The 14,805-nt window shown below is 42.0% G+C and overlaps 1 protein-coding gene across 20 annotated transcripts in view; it reads right to left on the bottom strand.

The window, feature by feature from the left end:
* LOC309696882 (ERC protein 2) overlaps positions 1 to 14,805 on the bottom strand; it is a 162,488-nt gene that overhangs the window by 127,156 nt on the left and 20,527 nt on the right. The gene's annotated exons all lie outside the window — the stretch shown is intronic.

Here is a 14,805-nt window from a genome sequence, read left to right as displayed (position 1 = left end):
AAGAGGAAGCAAAAAAAGATTAAGAAATGTTACACCGTGATTTTTCCCAGTTCTCGGTCAGGTGGCCCACATGTTATTATTCAGCGCTAGAAATGACATTTCTCACATTTACTTGTTGACGTTTGGAAGTAGTAAAAGTTCAACTCTGACCTAATGTCCATGATTTGAACCACTGCGGACTGAAGCAAAGTGTGTGTGAAAGAGAAAGAGCCAGGAGCCTGTCCTGTCGTTTGTTATTGAGAGTGTTGTGTGATTGGGCCGGTGCTGCCATAGATCAGACCGCTCACACGCTTCACACTCACACATAGAAGTTCGACGTGTCTGGCTAAGTGTAGTGAGATGAGAGATAGCTGTGCACGTTCCAGCACTACTTATTAGACTTGACATACGCAACCGACTCCTTGTTTGTTCTTCTGCAATTTCACTTTATTCCCATGTATAATTTCAGGGGTGTTTCATTTGACTTCACGAGGACACACACACACATAGATGAAGGGAAGTAACATGAGGCTTGTTAACAGTCATTACTTGGACACAACGTGAGCAGTGTGAAAATAGTTAAAGCAAAAACTCTTTTGCTTTCAAACTTATCTCCCAGGTATTTCACAAGGCACTCACTGTGATTCATAAAGGGAGGACGGGCGTTGGAGCAACTGGAGGTAAGATTTAGTCAGTTAGTTAACTTCCCTTTAGGCAACAGTAACACCTAAATCATTATTCTGATGTATAATAATAGTGTTGCACAAACTGTGTGTATTAAATTAATGGCACACAAGGGTTTCTGATTAGAACTAGAACGACTGCTATTTTGTAATTGTGCAAATGCCGAGAGAAATTTAAAACCACAAGAATTCAAGACAAAACAAATAATATGAGAGCAATCAGAAGAAAAACGTCAATGGCAAAAAAGCAGATATACTAAAGGCACAATTGAAAAGTACAGCTGTGTTGGAGCACAGTTCCTCCCTGCAGATATGTTTATGTACCTGCATGTGTAAAATGAGAGTGCGCCATGCACTCCAGAGACACACAGAGGGGGCCTGTCACTGTGCCATTAGAAGCAGGCCAGGACCCCCAGGTGTAAGATGGCGAAGTATTTATCTCATATTGCTCCTCTGGCAGACAACCAAAGTCTAATACTGAGAACGGCTCTGTCCTCCCAAATTCACATTTACACACAAACGCGCGCACAATAGTGGTGTTATCACCAATCCTTTGCACGTACAGTATACATGCACATACTATGTGTGTGTGTGCATGTTTGCCACTGCATTTATGTGCGTGTGTGAGAGAGCGAGAGACCTCCTCCCCTCCATCTCCACCTGGCAAGGAGCAATTTAGCAAGAATGTAGCAAAGGGGCCTAACAGGAAATCCCTGCTGTCTCACCTGCACTGGCCCACTAAGCTGTGATAGTGCTACACAGACTAATACCCTCTTAAAGCACTCAGCGCTGCGAGACACAGTACATGGAAAAACAGGGAGAGAGTTGGATGATGAGATGCGGAGGGACAAATGAAAGGACAGATAACAGTAAGGGTGAAAGCAAGGGACGTAATAAATGAATGAAGGTGGATAGGGTCCGGCCTGTTGTGGACACAGCATTTGGACTGAGCATGTTAACACCACCGGCATACTGCTGTTTCACTGGCTACCACTCCAACAGCAGGAAATACTGTATGACTTTATCAGCTGGCACACATGCTGAGATGATAGACGGCTAACTGCACACAGTGATTAACCTCTCTCTTCTCCCTCAATTTCCGCTCCAATGTTCCTTTTCTTCTGCTGCCCTTCTTCCTTGTGTCATCTTTCAAAAACACCTCTCGCTCTCTCTCGCTCTCTTCCCCTGTGGCTACCACCTCTCATTCAACACTCCATCCCTCCAACCATGCTGCACACTCTCCAGGAGATTTCCTATTGCCATTTAAAGGCAACGGTCCTGCAGCGAGACAGAGTGATGTGTCAGTGTGAGAAATCCCTGAAGTCTTCAAATCAGGTTGTCTTTGGTACAGACCCACATTTCCCCAAGCATAACATTGCAGGTTTGCGCCTTTCAGTGCAGATTTGAGGGAGATGACATGCAACACAGAACTCCTGCTGTCTCCAAGACAACCACGGTATTGATTCTACCTACACGAGCGGACACCAGGGACTATATCCTGTTTTGTAATCGTGACGTTTCTTTAGCAGAAAAGGAGAAAGGTCAGGGAGAGGAGTAGAAAAGCCGCTGCTGTCCAGTCTGGCTTCGTTCAAATCTAAAGGGAACACTGGAGACTGCCCTGAGAAGTTCTGCTGAGTTGATGAATTAAAAACACATCTATATCACCCCACCTTCCTCCAAAAAAACCCACTTAAACTTTCCAGTCCCTCACTCAGCACCCCATAATTTAAAAAAAATATCTTGATATGTTTTCAACATTCTGTGGTTGCAAAACTATTAATTCTTGGCAAACCCCGGATTTTGTTTAAATTAATTCATTCCCAAATTTGTAACTACTCTAACGTGCGCACACATATGTATATTCAACAAATCTCAAGGCACAAAACTGCATCTGTAATTAAATATGCAAACAGCACGCACAAACGCATAAACACACTCTGATTAAATTCCTCCTTCTTGCTTGCAATGACAGCCAAATGTAGGTTCTGGAAATTGGTTAGCGGAGTAAAACAGAGGCTTAAAGAAAACAGTTTCACTGTTTGTCCTCACCTCCCTTTTCCCTGCCTCACATTTCATCATAAAAGTTTTTTTGGCAGGCAAATCTGCAAAGGTATTGGGCCCATCGTCGGCTCTGGGCCGCAATAAACAACACAGGGACTATATGAGCAGACCACAGTCAAAACAGCAGAACCAGAGAGAGTGAAAACCTGTAAGACCACAGCCGAGGTCTGGGGACACACCGACACTTGCGCAGTAACGTTTGCACTCTCACTCACACACTTGGGAGTCCAATATTGCAAATAGAGTCTTAGGTTGATCAGAAAAACATCCGTCATGTTTTCCATTGTCCCAATCTCAGTCTTTAAAAATCTATGACCTTTACAGAAGCTCATATCCAAACCATCAGCTATATTCATTCGTGTGTGTGTGTGTGTGTGTGTGTGTGTGTGTGCGCGTGTGTGTGTGTGTGTGCGTGCGTGTGTGTGTGTGCGTGCGTGCGTGCGTGCGTGCGTGCGTGCGTGTGTGTGTGCGTGCGTGTGTGTGTGTGCGTGCGTGCGTGTGTGTGTGTGTGTCTTAAAACAAGTTTGAATGTCACTTGAACTGAAAACACACCATTAAAGCTCTTAAATCCCAAGGAAAGGGTCTGATGAAATGTATCTAATGCCTGAACTAAGATCTTCTTGGCCTGCTGTGGTGCACCACACACAGCTGTGTCAGCTATTCACTTCTCTGGCTGCATCTCTAGCCTTTATAAATACACCACACGGCACCCATTAGATTTAATTTATTCAAAGGCCTGTGCAGTGAAACTAATCATCTCAATTTATGGCCTAATTCAGGTTTGTCAAGCCACTGATGAGCCCAAGTCTGAATTTCATCACTAAAATATTGAAGACAATGCTAGACCACCAAAGTCTTGTGTAACGCGGTTAAAGGACCAGGGCGCCTGACTGCAGCCTCATAGACAATGAGCTATCAGAATAAGATTCGACTATGGAGCCTGAGGGTGTGAATAAAACACAGGAAACAAAAGTAGAGCTCAAATATATATATATATATTATGTTTGTTATGAGAAGGGTATAGACGGATGTACAAAAGAAACAAAAACATATGCATATATATCACAAACAAAAATAATGTTGACAATACAAAACAGCTTATTAGGTTCCAAAAGGAGGTGGGATGAGGTGTGGTCCAGTATGTGATTTAGTTTAGTTCCATGGACCTGTGATAGGTCATGTGTCAACAATTTGTGATTCAGTCCATAGGTTCACAATTCCTACCGCAACGTAGCGGTGGTCGGGTGGCTCGCCATCTCGCGCTGATCAGGGCTGATCGCGGGAGAACAAAAAAAACCTGACCGTTGAGTCGAGTGTGAGGTAGTGTAAAGATGAATGAATCGGCCGGGTTATTGCACGCTGTCAACTGGCCTGTAGTGCAAAATTTGTCGTGATCTGACAAGTACGCCAACCACAGGGACAACAGCAGCCAGAGGAGCAGGGACATGCAGCTGATTGACCCGGAACTTATACAGGATTCATTCCCGCCACAATAAAGGGACTGGCGGAAGTGGGGTCAGAAGTTACCGTGGTTACACTCGCATGCTACCTATTATCATCTCTTTGGTGAGATGTACTTTACGCAGCGAGACAAACCAACACATATGATGCAGAAGGAATGAGAATGAATGCAGACAGCTGGATTTAAGCAGCCTGTCGGTGTTTTCATGCTGACTAATATCTGCATTATTAAAGACTGCTGAGAGGTGAACAAAAAACCCACGAGGATATATAGAGAACAGTAACTCACACCGCTGGTATATAAGCACCAGGTTATATGTCTTTTATTTATACAGAGCGGCATCAAGTGATCCATAGTTTCATGTTGATGTAACTGAAGCCTTCAATAGATGTCGGGAGGTTACAAATACTGTAAGAGTAGCCGCCTGAAGACCAAAGGATGCTTTTTGTTTTAATTGTGCATGTTGACGTGCTCAGTGTGTGAGCGTGTGAATAGGGGGGCGTTGTCAGATGGAAGTATGAAGAACTTTACACAGAAAATGTAAACAAGCCTGGACTTCTAGACCCTACACTGTTTATTTACACACAGAAGGCACTTAAAGACCATTTTTATAGTGTTTGGTACTTTTTCCCATGTCCATACAGCTCAAACCGAGGACCACCGGAGTTCGTAGGACTCCTTTTTGGGGTATTTCCTTCTATAGAGGAGGAACTGCCTCAGCACAAGAGGAACTTTGCATGATGTGATGTATTGTGACTGGTCCTGACCAGCGTTATTGTAGTTTTACATCGTTATTTCATTTTAATTATGAAATTACATTTTGTTTTACTAGAGTGTATTCGCTCATTTCAGTTTCGCATATAAGACAAATTTATAGAGAACACAAAAACAACACTTTTGACTCACATCCTGTCTCAATAAATATATGCTGCAGTGCTTCCCTGTGCTTGTTTTGACAACTGATTTGACTAAATGATCAAAGACTAAAATGTAAGATATCTCCCACCCATCCGTCCATCAATACATCCATTTATATATTTTATAACACTTTTTCAGTTCACAGTCATGTGGAGCCTGTCCCAGCTGTCATAGAGCAGGGTAACACCCACCAGGTCAATATTTCACATATACTTTTTATTTTTTATTCTCAAGTACATAATATTGCTTCTGTTAGTTTCTTTAGGGTAACCAAAACATTTTTTACAACTAGTTTAAATTTTATTTTGGTTTTAGTTAACTGCAATAACTTTGTTTTGTACTTAAGTGTGGACTGAATATTTGATAAATGGTGTTACAAGTAGGGATCCTCCTTTTTCCAATTCCAACCCCTCGGCTGTGGTTCATCTGCCAATAACAAATACCCGTTTTAAATGAATAATCTGTATCCCTCACTGGCAGGAAGAGACAGGGGCTTGTTTTTTGTGTGTCTGGAAACTTTTGAATGAACAGAGTCAAACATGATTTTAAGAAACTAACAGAACCCAGTATGAGCTGACTTGCATTACCAGCTGCTTACTGCTTCCGAGTTCCTATAAGAAAAGAACAAATGCTGCGAGGCATGTGCTTCCCAGCACACCTCCCTAATGGGTACCTACACCCAAAAATGTTTGGTCAGAAAGCAGCTACATATGCCTACACAGATAAACAAGTGCATGCATGCAAACAGAAGTTTTCATCTCCACCTGAGCTGGTCATCCCAGACATAACAAGACTGAAGTTGATCTTTACGGAAACGTGGGAAATTCCCTGTCCTAGGGCAAAGGCTGTGTCATTCGAGGGGTGTCATGAAAGCTGAGTTAAGGCAACAGTCAGAGCTCTGATCCGGACTCGTATAATGGACAGATCACCTCAGGGCTGACTCGGGATAATAAGCGGATATAAACTGGCTCACAGCAGGGGCTGCAGGGTGGAGAGTGGGACACTGTCTCATTGAACACCATAACATCTGCTGATAAAACCATGGCAACACAGCTGTGTGCCTAAAGGCTACGAAGGGAACATGGAAAAGCACAGATGTAAAACAAGACCAAAAAAGACAAGGACACACACACACACACACTGACAAAAGGACCTTTGTCAGTGAATGTTTGCTACCAAAGCATGAAAGTCATTAATGTTCATATTGTAACAGTGGATGGTTTCATGACATTGAAAAATATAGGGTCACAGCACAAACTCTCATCGCACGCCGCTGCCTCAAACACTCTTTTGCCCTCCATCCATCATCATTACATCCTGCCAACAAAGACACACAAAACATACACAACACACGTGCGCATGTAGAGGAAGAGCTGCTGCAGGCGTTCCTCCTCATTAACACTTGCTGCTCCTCTGATTATTTTTCCTGATCATTTCCAGCACTGCATGCCAGTTCCCACATCCTGTTTCAAGGGAATCCATTTCCTGTCAAACACTAAGCAGTCACTCTGGCAAACATGTGGAAAATAAATGCTGGTCTGCAGTTCCTACAGTAGGTGCCTGAAATAAGCTTGATTTCTACTTGATCAACGAGTAAATATTAGCTGAGTGTCTCACACACAGTCACAGTCTTGAGTAAATACCAAACTTTGAAGTAATAATGAAACCTGAATGCAAGTTAATTCAATGACAACTAAGTATGTTGTCATGGAGATGAAAAAATTGTTGTCAATAGCCTTTTAGCCAAAAATGATATTGTAAAATCAACAGAATTATATCAAGTCTGTCAAACTCACTATGCCACAGTCAGGGGCAGCTGAAACATAACCACAGTTATTGCAACCATGTACAACAGACGTGCATTTCATCGCCTTTGAAGTCGTCTTATCAGTGACTTTGGTGTCTCAAGATAACCATAAAAAAATCACTAACACAGAGACAAACTGCTACCAGTCTGCTACCAGTCTGCAATTAACTGGAGTCAAGTTGGCAATTATGTTTGTGATGCTAAAGCAATTAACTGTGACTAGCAGAAACCTGTTGCCACCTACATACACAGAAATGTACATGAAACAGAAATTCATGTTTAGTACTTATATTCAGAGTCCAGGCAAAAGCTCCCAAATCTGAAATAGAAATCCATTAATTTTTTTGAAAATAGTACCAGTGTTCCTGCATGACGGGGTTTTAACAGCAAATTTATATATATAACCTCAAATAGACACGTCAGGGTTGGTACTTTGTCTTTGTTTGTAAGTTAGGCAGCAGTTATTTACAAAGCTTAGCCAGTCGTTCTGAGAGTGATGGCAGTCATTTAGAGAACTGCTGTCTGGCGACAGGCTGCCTCGTACCAGGTAACCTGCACTATGGAGCGTACAGTGACCACTATTCTATTTCATCTTTCATCTGTATACTATACCAGTTAAAAAATATATAATTTCCTTAAAACTCTTAAAGAGTTTTGAGCAAAGTATAAACCCTAAAGTAAAAGTTGAATTTTGATCATTTAAATGTGCTGGAGGGGGATTAAAAAATGAAACAGACACACCTCCCCTATAAACAGGAGTAAGTAGAGGAGTGGAATATGTCATATTTCATCTAGTTTAATTGTTCTGTTCGGAGACTTTTGTGTTAACAAAGAGCCGACTTACTGTAAGCAAGAGTGAAAACTGCTTTCGGAGTGTATTATTGTGGCGTGGAGTGTTTGTGTAAGTATGTCTTTGTCTGTGTGTGTATTTGGGTATATGTGTGTATGAAACTGGAAGTTAAGTGGTCTTAGCAAAGCAGGGTGACCCTGAGGAAAGAGGAGGTCAGAACAAAAAGAAAGGGGCTTATTGTCTCTGGCTGTCTCTATCACCACCTCACGGCCTTCTGGTTAACCACCTGCTGACTGACTGTAGACCAAGCAAAGCCCACATTACTGTTTCTGTTTATGGGTGTGGATTTTTCTGTTAGGTTTCAAAATAGAAAACAAAAATATGCAGAAAGATTACAAACATTTCCCAAGGACCTTAATACGGAAAAAATGTCACACAAACGAAACCATTCGTGATGAAGCACGTGTCACGTATACTTGGACAGCAATGCTAATGCGTGTGCAGTCGTGCTGCGTGCACACATGTGTCCGTCCACTCATTAGGTCACATTTATCTCATTCGCTGTGTAAACCATTAAATATCTCATCCCCATTCTGACCGCTGTAACTCCACTTTATGGCTTTTCCACAAGGCCTCTGAAGAACTTGCGGGGGCTTTATTTTGGACCGTGCCATGTTTGTTCTGGGGGGCCCGATGCTGCTACTCACACTGAAACCCAAACCACACCGATCTACGAAGACGGGAGCACGCTATTGGGTCTGAGAATGGTGACCATGGTCAGTCGAGTTCAGATGAGATCATACAAAAACTGTCAAGACCTGCTGATTAGTGGTCAGCAAATGGGAATGGAAGTGTTTCCTGTTTACTTAGTCCAATAAGCTCACTGTAAGTTTTAGGGAGCTCATCAAGTTCTTACCTTTGTTTAAACTGTTTTTTCACCCTTTCTCATTCCTAATCTGTTGGTAATGTGGAAATAAGGTGAAATAAGGAGTCGGCAACAAAATGTGATAGAATAGAGACGAAAGCACGAGGGAAAAGAAACTATGAACAGAGGGAGCAAAAGTGAATGAGGCAGAAAGAAAGACAGTAAGCGAGAACACAGCAGGGGGATAGCCCAGGGTGGAGTTTAACCCGGGCCCGACCACATCTTTTCTCCGCCTCACTACCTATATGAACCATCAATCAGCTAGGAGAACAAGGAAAGATCAACACAAATAGTCCAGCAGGGACCACAGCACACCGCTCCATCGAATCACTCACTGACAAAAGCCCATATCCTTAAACATCCATCAAACGGCGCAATTCTCTCACTTTTCACTTCCTCTTGTCGCTCAATCACGTCTTGATTCATTCCCACTTACACTTCTTTTTAATTTTCCTCTTGTTTTCACTATTCATCACTGCCACTACCGTTGATGTTAGCAACTCATCTTTTAGTCATTTCTGTCTTTTACGACTCATTACATTCAACCTCAAAATGAAAACTTCTGACAGACACAGCAAACGCTGGTGATGAAAGAGAACGCAGGATATTTGAGGTCAGATCTGACGAAGCTGAAGTGAAATACCGCAGACGGTGTTCTCTCCAAATACAGATACGTTGCCACATCCCAAAGTATGCATTAAAGGCGTGCTGCTGCTAACACTTCTACTGGCAGTCGGTGAGGAACAAAATATCAAATGTTATATTGCTGTGCAAATTTATGTGCCCGATTAAGACTTAAACTCCAGCTTCATGTCTAGACTTCTCTTTATAGGGTAAGTTGCCCCCAACATGATGCTTACCCAGCGATAAATACAGTCCTGTACAAAAGTCTCATTCTTTATATGTTTCTAGGAAAATGGGAAATAGGTGGAGTGATTTACTGAAATGGGAACATAAACATGGAATAAAGAAGAGTTTGTGCAATTGAAGGTCAATATTTTGTATCACCACCTTCAGTCTTCAACAAAGCGTCTCTTAGGGAAACTGTCCTATAATGGTTTTATAAGTAGCCTTAAAGAATAGTTATCCAGCTTTCTTGAAGGACATTCAAAGCTCTTCTTTGGATGTTGCTGCCTTTTGTTCTGTTCTGTGTCAATATGATCCCACACTGCTTCAATAATGTTGAGATCTGGGCTCTGGGGAAGCCATTGTGTGCTTTGCTATCCAGGTATTGCTTTTACTGCATTGGCAGTGTGTTTGGGATCAATGTCATTTTGAAAAATAAAGCCACTGCCAATCCGACGCTTTCCAGATGGCATTGCATGGTGGATCAAAATCTGATGGCACCTTTCTGCGTTCATAATTCGCTCAGTTTTTCAAGATCCCAACACCTCTGGCTGAAATACTAACTAGGAATGAGTCTCCACTATGTTTTACAGATGGCAGCAGACACTCAGTGTTATACTTCCCTTATGACCTCGGATAATTTGACAGTTTGGATTCATCATCCAGACCCGCTGACATTGATTTTCATCCAGTTCTTGTGTAACCTGGCGTCGCTCAACCTCTCCTCCCTGTAACACTTCCTTCAGACTGGCTCCTTGACAGCCACCTTTCCACTGAGAGCATTTCAGATGAGGCTTTGGCGAACAGTAGCTGGATCGACTGAAGGGCCCGGTGCATCTCCCAGGTCTTGTGTCAAGTTTTTCCTGGATTTCTTTTCATATAACTAAAGGACACGACTTTCAGATACTGTTCATCTGCTATAGATATCGTTTTTTAGCCCAGCCACTTCTTTTTGTTCTCCACTTGACTTAATTTGGGGTTATATAAATAAAATTGAATTGAATTAAACTTGTCCAGTTCCCTCAAATGTTTTAAGAACACATTGCACACCATGATGAGATATGCAAAGGTTTTGGCTAGCAGGTCTTTGAGAATTACCTTGTGGGTGAAAAAATATTATTTTTTATCTTTGGCATTTGTGTTAGAATCAACAAAAAAATGGGAATACACAATGTGTTTATGCATCTGTCATGTATAGACACAAAAACGGCTTTACCCCTTGAGTCAGGTGCCTTTATGTCCATAGAAAAACTCAGAAAACCTGGAAAGCTATTGCTCAGGAAAACAGTCTGGTTCTCCTATGAGAGAATGAGGAGTAACTTATTACTATTGCAGAGTGCTGCATGTAAATCAAAGTACAATCATCATAAAAAATTTAAGCCTTATATCTGCAAAAGACATTAATACATGTGACAGTGATGTTAAGAATTCTAATTGATTATGTGTTTCTTAGTAAACTATCAGTTTAATCAAACACTGCTCACACAGAGAAGGCCAAGAAACCATTTGTGTTTAGATTTTATTAAGTACACATCAGTTAGTTGTGCTGCCAAACAGACAGGCACACTCAGTGCAGGGGATTTTGGGAGGGGAACCAGAAGGTCTGCAGTCTTTGCAGTGACAACCATCGAAGAGTCGAGTGTTGTGTTTTGGTTGGATTTAGGTTTGATGGGGGGAAAGAAATGACTTTTTTAAGCCAAATATTTTTGCAAACTAGCTTTCCCCATCAGGAATGAAATTTATTATGCACTTTATTTCTGTCAATTTTCTTATTTTGTCATGATTTGCTTTCATTTTTTGCTTTGCTTAACACAGCCGAGCTTAGAGTCAATAAAACCTGTATTTTAAGGATCATTATTTTGTTTTGGAATGTCGACTCCTATCAGAGAAAACTGACAACACAACTGAAGGGCAGGTCCATCCATCTAACAGATATGTGACAGTTAAATCAAACTAACAATCCCAGCCCGATCTGGCCTCTTTTAAACAAATGTTCATAACATTCAAAACAATCTTCTGACAGAGATCTAAACCTAGTCCAAGAAAGCCCATGGCAGCTGGGGCTTTGGCCTTGTGCTCTGTTGCTGGCTGGTTAAATATGCAGGAAGGTCTCTGATAGGTTACCTGATCTGGTAGAGTATCATTTCAGCCCCGCATTGTCCTGATAAAGGCAGGAAAGACACACATCTACTGTATTAAAGTTTCCACAGACACAGGCAGGCCCAGAATGCTCGCACAAAAGCGTACACACACTATTTTCCACATTTTCCAGTTATCTGGAGACAGATTCAATCACATCCATTACGACGCTGTCCTTAACTTTGATTGACAAATAAAATGCGCTTCCATTTTCTCATTCTGCTGCTCACAGGGCCGCCTCTGTTCAGGGGCCATTCCCATCTGCTTCTAGAGACAAATCTGTGAGGTGAAGCTTCTCCTCGTGTCTCAGAAACCAGTCTTTCTCTTGGGGGAATGTACAACTGTACCAATCAGTGTCATTCATGATGAGACCCACCTGGCACACATGCATGCACACACTCTTGTATATGAGCGTGTGATGTGCCAGAAGTCGTGTGTGAGACAAAAGAAAATAGGTGGCTGAAAGAAAGCTTGAAAGAAAACTGCTGAAGGAAAATGGAAGGAATGAGGTGAGTGGGGGGATCTTGTGGGAATGGCTGCCATCTCTGGCCAAATGATTGACAGGCAGCAGAGGAATGCACGGCCACGCCGGCCCACTAAAGAGCTCTAAATATCTTTACTCATCCTCTGGTTTGCCCACTTAGTCCAGGAAACCTAAGCCATTCCCAAGCAGGGGAAGATGCCACTTCAATAGCAGGAAAAATTACTTGAAACCGGAGATGAGAGTCAAGCAATCAGTCCTGACAGTGTAAGTGTTTCTGTGTGTGTCTGTGTGTGACTGTGTGTTTATGGCAGTCAGGATCTGATGCAGCCCAGAGGCCAGTACTATGAGGTCCCCTCTCATCCAGGACACTTCAGGGTCTCTTGCACTTCTTACCAGGGTATATCGCCATGGTAACTTGTGCCCTAATCTGCCCCAGAGCAGACAGATTAGACATCAGCAGGTATGAAAACACTGCATCATCAGTCCTGCACCTCTGTGCACAGACAGTGGATGGGACTAAAGTTTTTTTAATAGTGTCTAAGTCTTTGCATTTTCCCAGTAAGAAATCATTTTAATTTCATTCCCTGACTTTTTCCCTGTGCGCTGCAAACAACTTTACAACTACTTTGTTGTTCTAAAAGCCTTAATAAGTCATCCTAGGTCAGCCTGGGTCTGAATTCTGTTTTTGTATTCATTCACTAATTGCTCTCAGACCACTAAACACCACCTGCAGCCTAAAGAATAAAAAATAAAACTGTCTCGCCCACATATCATATTAATTTAATGAAATACTCAGTTGTATTCCAGCAGATTCTCCCGTGTCTTAATGTCAAAGCTATGAAGGCAATAAGTCTGTTAACTTACACAGTCTACATTTCTGTCGGATTTCTTTCCTGGCTTCAAATAGGCTGAACTTTATTAATATAGCAGGCTTTTTTCCAGTCGTACTGACCAAAGTGGCTAAAGTGCTCACGCATGCACTACTGTACAGTACTTTTCCTCTCACACACATACTCACACAGCTGTGTTGTTTTCAGGCTTTATTGTCAGTTTAACGCCTTCATATAGTTTTATCTTCCTGTGTAAAACCAGCTGCTCTGCTGCCATCACCACCCCTTTCAAATAAAAGGAACCCTGGTTAACTTAACGAGCTGATAACTAGATTTGTGTGACCACTTAGCCCGGCTGCTGATGTTGGTACAGTGATGCAATCTATGTCAGAAGCATTTGAGGTGATTACATCTTTCCCTGGCGTGCATCTTCAGTTCTGCGTGAGCATTGCATAAGCAGATGTAATTATTTCTACTTTACTATCAGCTTTTCCCACTGAAGTTAAAAATTACACTGACACCGGTCTGCGGCAGTAAAAAGGATCTGTCCAAAATGCAAACAAAGCCAAAGCATCCATGAACCACGGGCTGCAGAACCCCTGTTATTTTGGTGGATTTAGACTGCAGCTGGCATGGTTCTTGTCATACTTGTTGGTTTTGTGGTGCTCATTTGTGTTTTTATTTCCCGCTTCAGTGTTAGATGTACGTTTCTTGGTTACCTCCTATTTTATGTTTATTTTTGACTTCCCCACCTTAACTGTTTCCACCTATGCCCTGGTCCCACGTCAGTCGCCTTTCCCAATCAGACCCATGTGTTCCTGAACCACGCATCCCCTGCTTCTTCAGTTTGTGTTTCATTTAGCGTTTGTCACTTTGTAAATGATCAGATTTTCAATAAAAATTCATATGTTGTTTTCATTTTGAATATATTTTGGCAGTATTGGGCACTTAATAGCGATTTGTGAGAAGCTAATATTGCTTGGTCAGGCCCTGTTCTCCTCACACCCATGACTTGTACACGCATACATTTTTTTAAACATGCATTTTCAGTAGAACAAAAAAAAAAAGAGAAAAATGCACACTTACAAAAACCACCCACTGAAAACAAATTTCTTTTTGTATGATGTATTCAACTAACTACAAGGGCCAAAATTCCTTGCACATGTATGGACAATTAGGCCTAATTTTGGCCCAAATTGCTTCCTGTAATGATGAGTGGACATAGTTAGCAGACCACTCTCAACTGCTGAACACAAAGAGATCTAAAGTATCACTTCCAAGTCTAGAGAGTTATGTAGAAAAATGCTAAATGCTCACCAATCCCCACCTCCCCCCCCCACACACACACACACCTATATCTCACTAAATACAACCCACCTCCATCTCTAACAGCAGTGATAAAATCATTAGAGCCACAGAGTTTAGAACTTCAAACATGACCAAGAAAAAGCTGCCAGCTTTCTTCAGCCCTCTGACTGACCCGCCCACACGCACAAACCCACTGGTGGACTAAAGGAACCACACGCATGGACATTTTTTCCACCCACCTCAGCGGCCGTTAGAGAAACAGAAGGAGAAAGAAACACAAAACAGAAAAAAGCAGGATTTTTTGCACACATACAGTTTCTCTCCTAACAAAGACCATGCAAAGTTACTATTGTATGCACCAATAGATGCACAGTGGTCAGAACGGTGTTTCTTCCAGTCTTTATTACTGCAGTGATCTACAGAGTGTCCGTCTCGTGATGTGTGTATCTTTGAAATTATTTTCCAAGAAGCTGGAAAGCGGTTTAGTGCAGTGTCAGTGTTTGCATGTTTGTGGCTTTACTGGTGTGTGTTTGTATGTCTTTGGATTTTGCTTTTCTCCATGTGTGAATGTGC

The sequence above is a fragment of the Aulonocara stuartgranti genome (assembly GCF_965226115.1).
Source record: "Aulonocara stuartgranti genome assembly, chromosome: 20".
Lineage (NCBI taxonomy): Eukaryota > Metazoa > Chordata > Actinopteri > Cichliformes > Cichlidae > Aulonocara > Aulonocara stuartgranti.
Note: the sequence above shows the minus strand (reverse complement) of the source record. Positions and strands in the feature narration are given on the sequence as shown.